Genomic DNA, 6,432 nt, shown 5'->3' with positions numbered 1-6,432 from the left:
CCACGTGGGTGAGGAAATAATTCAGGGCTGTTGCGGAGGTTGTAGGCTAGTGCTTCTCAAAGTGTGGTCTCCAGCATCAGGATAACTCCAGACATTTTGAGAATGCAAATTTTGGGGTCCACTGCCAACCTATTGAATCAGAACCTGTGGGGACAGGGCCCTGACATCTCTCTCCCATGTTACTAATGTGTATTCAAGGTGTTTCTGACAAGTGCTCAAGGTCCATCTTTTCTAGGGACTAATAGTTTGAATAACATTGCTTTTTTGGGTGTCCCACATTGTTCTCACCCCTCCCTGTGGGTGATGGAGTGTCAGCCCCCCCCCAAAAAACCCACTCAGATGGCATCCCTTCCCTCCTACTCCCCCAAAGGAGGAAAAAAACCATCATTAATGACAGAGGGCAGCTGCAGAAGCCACGCCCAGAGCCAGCTTCACAGGCAGGAAGGGACCCTGCATCTCCTCTTCGTGATTTCAGGTACTCTACACGTTCAGAGAAACTTCTCTAGTAATGAAATATAGAAATGATCCCTGAAAGTATAGTCTTTAGAATGTCAGCTTTTAAGTTCAGAACCCTTGTTAGGGCTTTCAGGCGTGCTCAATGTACAGTAGTTAGGAAAAGTATTCTTGTTTGGTCTCTGTGCAAGGTTTCACCTCCAACCAATAAGCTTTGCAAAATGGTGCTGTGGGACAGGTGCTTCTCTAGCCTCTGTGGCATAGGGCTCAGGGCTGACGTGATTTCGGGGAGATCAGTGCTGTCCTACACTGTGAACATAGCAGGGTGGTTTAAATTGGTTTTAGTCTATTTTAACTATACTGGAATTAAAATAAAAAAATACATGGATTTTAGTCAGGAGAGGAGCTTCTTGCTTTGACTGGAAACTCAGTGTAGATGTTGCATTTGTTCTGTCCTATGACTGTGACTCTGATATAAAGTTAAACATTTTTTTCTCTTGTAAATTAGCTAAAGAGACTGAAACCCTGGCTCAGATGGGCTTGAACAGTAAGTAATTTTATAACTTTTCATAAATGAAGTCCATGGGCTCTGGGGTTGGTTGGTTGGTTTACTCAGCATCAGCATCAAGGACTTAGTTTCTTTTCATCTTTTTGCTATGTTAACCTCCATACTAGTTCATCCTTAGGTTGTTAGCAAAATGGCTGCAGTGGCTCCTGCCATCACAACCACAGAGTACAAAGTCCAGAGCAGGGGTTCTTTTCTGAGCTCCATGGATATGCTCAGGGATCCATGAGCCTGAATGGGAAAAAGAATCACATCACCAAACTCTAATTAATATTTGTTATTTCCTTCAATTATGAATGTAGGTAACAAACTATAGTAGTAGAAGGGCAGTGTGGGTTTCTGCCAATAGAAATCATATGTATTTTTAAGTAGCATTATAATTGTGAATATATCATGAAAATACTTTATGCTTAATTTGAAACTGTAGTAGTTATTAGACCTGCCACTAGAACTTGATATTGAATATGTTAATAAAGTATTGCATATATTATCATAAATTTGTTGTTTTCATATTTTAATAGTTATGTTATATTATAATTGTTTGCATGTAGTTTATTTGATGTATTTCAAAATATCATTCTAAGAAGGGGTCCATAGAATTCACCGGACTGCCAAACGGACCCTGACACCAAATATACACTGATGTGGAAGAAGGAGCAAGGACATCTCACACCTCTTGTTGCTCTCAAGAAACATCATATCTCATTGGCCAGAACTGGGTCACATGTCATTCTTGAGCCAATTCTTGTGAAAGGAAGCGCACTTGCCATTGGACCAATCAGATGTAGTCAGCTTTACCTGAGACTTGGAGCTTCTTGGGAGAGAATGAGTCCCAGAACAAAGTGGGGGCCCTGTTAGGGAAGAGGAAAGGAAAGACGAATGCTGTTTGTCAGGAGTTGCTTGGAGATCTGCCTCATTTTGTGCCTCATACCAGACGGATAAGAAACAACAACAGCAAAACAGCATGATTTTATGCTAACCCTTGGGAAGAGTAGGAAGGGAAGATGGACTTTTTACCTCTCCAGCAAGTTTTCCATAGGAAGATATGCATGAGTTGAATCTTGGAGAATGGAATGGACTTTAGCCAGGAGAAAGATGGAAACTTGGTCCAGAATGTGAAAACAGTACATGCAAAGGCTAGAGGCATGGTAAGGCATGGTGTGTTCTGAGAACTGCAGTAGTTTAATATTTGATAAGAGAAAGGATAGGAGAAGGGAAGCTGAAGAGGGGGCCTGGATGCTAAGGTGAAGGGTATTATATACCAAGATCAGGGTTTCAATTTTGTCCTGGTGAACACAGGTAGTTTCTGAGATGTTTTTTGTTTTGTTTCGTTTTGTTTTTAATTTTATATATTTATTTGAGAAAGAGAGCATAAGCCCGGGCGTGGGGGATAGAGACAGAGGGAGGAGCAAGCTCCCCGCTGAGCGGGGACCTGATGCAGGGCTAGATCCCAGGACCCTGGGATCATGACCTGAGTGAAAGGCAGGTGCTTAATGACTGAGCCACCCAGGTGCCCTGAGTTTCTGGGGGAATTTTTTTTTTTTTTTTAAGATCTTATTTATTTGACATAGAGAGAGTAGGCAGAGAGGCAGGCAGAGAGAGAGGAGGAAGCAGGCTTCCTGCTGAGCAGAGAGCCCAATGCGGGGCTTGATCCCAGGATCCTGGGACCATGACTTGAGCTGAAGGTAGAGGCTTTAACCCACTGAGCCACCCAGATGCCCCTCTGGGGAGTCTTAAGCAGAGCAGTGATATGATCTATTTTGTTTTTTATCTTAAAAGATCATCCTGGCTCTAGTGTGGAGAATAGAGAGAAAGGAGCAAGCCTGGAGGCAGGGAGACTGGGTAGGGGCCTCTTGTTAAACCAGGGGAAGTGATGGTGGTTTTAACAAAGGTGGTAGTGGTAGGCTGGAGAAGAAGAGGAGTCCTGACGGGCCTTAGAACTTAAGAGACTGGGTGGATCTGGCACAGGGATAATGGTGAGGGAAATAGGTAAGTTCCAGATGACTGCCATGTAAATGGCTTGAGCCAGTGGCGGATGGTGGAGCTGTTCCGTGAATAGGAAGCATGAAAAAATGCATTTGGAAGTGAGGAGAGGTCAGAGTAGACAATATCACTGGTTCAGAATTGGACAGATTGTGATATAATTTTGTCTCCTTTCAGTCTTGGCATTCCCATTTCTTGTATTTTCCCTGAAAGCTCAGAACCCCCACAACTTTTCCACAAGAACCATGAGGCTGGGTCTGAGGGCTGCAGGATCTCTGCGGAAATAAGATGTGGTGGAGGAGGGATGACACCCCGTGATAGAATCTTTGGTCCACTGCTCCAGAGATGCACTGAAACAATAAAACCACTAATTCTGTCTCCTAGTATACCAGGAAATGGAAGCTTTGCAGGAAAAGCAAGTTGTATTATAATTACAGGCTTTTAAATAAGTATCACGGGTGATATTTAACACAAAACAATGAAGTGTTGAAGACCTTATTGTTTTTTCTTTGTCCTGTTCATAGAGTGAAATCAGACTCAGCAGAATTCAGGGACTTTTAAATAGATTTGGAAAGTGACTCTGAGCCAAGGTGCCTGCCACTTTGCAGAGTAAATTATCAAGGCAATAAGAGGCTAGAACTTCAGCCTGGGGAAATTGTTAATTGCTTTGCCCTCTAGTTGTTGTTTCAGTCCTACACTTGCTGTAGACTGTAGCAATCCAAGAGAGGGGCTATAAATTTCATGGTGGGGGGGATCCATGGGTGGGGGTATGGAGGCAGGAAAGGCAAGCAGTTCATTGATGCCGAAGTTAATTACCAATCATGGGAAACATGGACCTTTTAAAGGCAGTTCTGTCTAACAGAACTTTTCCCTTTTGGCTTCGTCCTGTGTTCTTGACTTACCCCTCTGCTCACGCAGACTCACATGGACCCATGAATATTGTTTTAGATACCAGCAGGTGCACAGGGTCTTTAGTCATGGACATTATTAATCCTGGTCCTTAAAAAAGAGGATGCTTGGAGAAGCACATTTCATGAGGAAGTGGATGGCTCCCCTGATTTCACACACCACACATCCCCAGCCCACCCCCTCCTGGGACTTTTATGGTCCTTACTGTTTCTCGACCTATGTCCTGGGATTGGAGCTGGACAGAATGTACCGGGGATGCTGCCCCCGTCCTTACGGGCTGCTGGGCAAAGGCTGGTAGCAGTCGCATGACTTTGGCTGTCGGGGGTGGAGGCGGCTGCTGCGGGTGTCACCTGGTGGGTGGGGTGCTGGAGAGACAGGTGGGTTCTTTCACACGCTGGAAGTTTGTGAAGGCGTTTGGAGCTTGGGAGCTGTTTGTGTCTTCGTCCTGCAAGCTGTCGGATGCCTCTGCTCAAACACAGGCCGGTTCCCCAGCACCCCGCTCTGCACAAGGACTGCCTCGGTGGGGTGCGGTGGGTGTAGGGGGGGTCCCCTCCCAAGCAGCCAGGCTTGTCACCCAAGCTTGCTCTCCGGCGTGTCCTCTCTGGTGGGGAGTAGGCACACGCACGTGGCACCAGGAAGCGGGGGGAGGCAGGAGGCCCCTGAAGGCGGGGGATCGAGTCAAGAGAGGTCAGCAGCGGGCTGGGGCCAGCAGCTAGCTCCAGGGTCTGGGGGTCAGAGAGGCAGCCTGAGGGCCCCGCAGGGAGCGGGAGTGTGAGCTCTGCTCCACGGGCCCTGGCCACGTGCTGCTGGCCTTACTGGCACCGCCAGCCGAGTGGGTGGCTCCAGCTGGCAGGCTGGTGATCTGCAGATGAACCTGGTCTGAGTCAGGCGAGGGTGGAGATGCCAGAACAGCATTTCCCAAAGTCTGTTCCGCTGAACACTGATTCCATGGCACCTAAAAAGGATGAAGGGGTTCTGGGATTACATAAATTGAAGAAGCACTGAGTTAAATAAAGAGAGGCAGATCTCTTTACTGAAAAACTTCTCAAACTTAAAATTTGCTAAGGAGTGTAGTAAACCCTTAGGCAGGAACGGGAGTATGTACTATCTCTCGAACCTGTTTAACTACGGAAACTTTTTTTGGCATAGCATCTCCTGGGGTAAGGGTTCCCTAGGGCAGAATTTGGGAAACGCAGCTTATGCTTTCTTCACATACTGAATCTCGGTGACTGTTTTGGGATGCTCAGATCCTGGTACTGGGATGGTGGATTTTGAATCCAGCTATTGGTGGGGCTACTCTAGGTCTTTAAATTTGGTGTTTCTCATCTTGCTTTCTTTTCCATAAATTATTTAATTCTTGGGGGCACCTGGGTGACTCAGTCGCTAAGTGTCGCCTTCAGCTTAGGTCATGATCCAAGGGTCCTGGGATTGAGCCCCGCATCGGGGTCTCTGCTCAGCGGGAAGACTGCTTCTCCCTCTCCCACTCCCTCTGCTTGTGTTCCCTCTCTTGCTATATCTCTGTCAAATAAATAAATAAAATCTTAAAAAAAAAAAAACCCTTAAATCATTTAATTCTTTACTTAAACATGATGAAAATTTAAAATGTTAACAATAATAGGAATGATTATATATTAATACCCACCTAGGTATCCGTTACAAGATTTCAGTGACTTAAGTTATTTTTTTCCCATTCTTTTTTTTTTTTTTTTTTTTTTAGGATTTTATTTACCTGCTTGAAAGAGACAGTGAGTGAGCTAGAGAGAGCATGATCCAGGGGAGGGACAGATCAGACTCCCCACCCAGCAGGGAGCCTGACCCAGTGCTTGGTCCCAGGATCCCAGGATCATGACCTGAGCCGAAGGCAGACACCCAGCCGACTGAGCCACCCAGGTTTCCCTTTCCCTATTCATTTTTAATTTTGCTGTTTCTTGCAATGCTAGCCAATGACTATGTCACAGGTGTAGGAACTCAGACCTCTTGATATTGAAACAAGACTGAGAATCTTAAGCTGCCTTGCTCGGAATCACATAAGCAACTTAAGGCAGTGAAGCCAGAGAAGTGGCGAAGAGGGGCCTGTGTGTAGTAGGGCTGGGTGCCTGAGGTAAAGAACCTCTGCCTTGAGTCTACGGCCATACCACCCTGAACGCGCCCGATCTCGACTGATCTCGGAAGCTAAGCAGGGTCGGGCCTGGTTAGTACTTGGATGGAAGAACCTCTGCCTTGAATCATGGAGGGGGCAGGACTGCTGTGAAGACGCATCCGCAGGGAGGGTAAGGCGTTAAGGGAGCAACATGTTGTGCTAGGACCAAAGTGGGTTCTGGAGTTGGAGAGACCTCATGCAAACCCTGGCTCAGCCGTTTGTTCATTGGATGTGAAATCTAAACAAGTTTCTTAACCGCGCTGAGCCTCGGTTTCCACATCAGTAAAATGGGGTTGATGACACTACCTGCCTTGCAGAGTATTTGTGAGGATAAATGAGACAGTACCTCTTTTTTTTTTTTTTTTTAAAGATTTTTCATTTA

The 6,432-nt window shown here is 46.0% G+C and overlaps 1 non-coding gene across 1 annotated transcript; it reads right to left on the bottom strand.

Moving 5' to 3' along the window:
- Positions 1 to 330: 330 nt before the first annotated feature.
- On the bottom strand, positions 331 to 544 carry LOC123389213. The gene has a single exon (XR_006603812.1). It is a non-coding gene; the product is annotated as a small nucleolar RNA U3 (small nucleolar RNA).
- Between the last annotated feature and the right edge of the window lie 5,888 nt (positions 545 to 6,432).

The sequence above is a fragment of the Mustela putorius genome, unplaced genomic scaffold (genome assembly GCF_011764305.1).
Source record: "Mustela putorius furo isolate JIRA1106 unplaced genomic scaffold, ASM1176430v1.1 tig00003962_pilon_pilon_pilon, whole genome shotgun sequence".
Lineage (NCBI taxonomy): Eukaryota > Metazoa > Chordata > Mammalia > Carnivora > Mustelidae > Mustela > Mustela putorius.
This window is presented reverse-complemented; position numbering and strand designations above follow the sequence as displayed.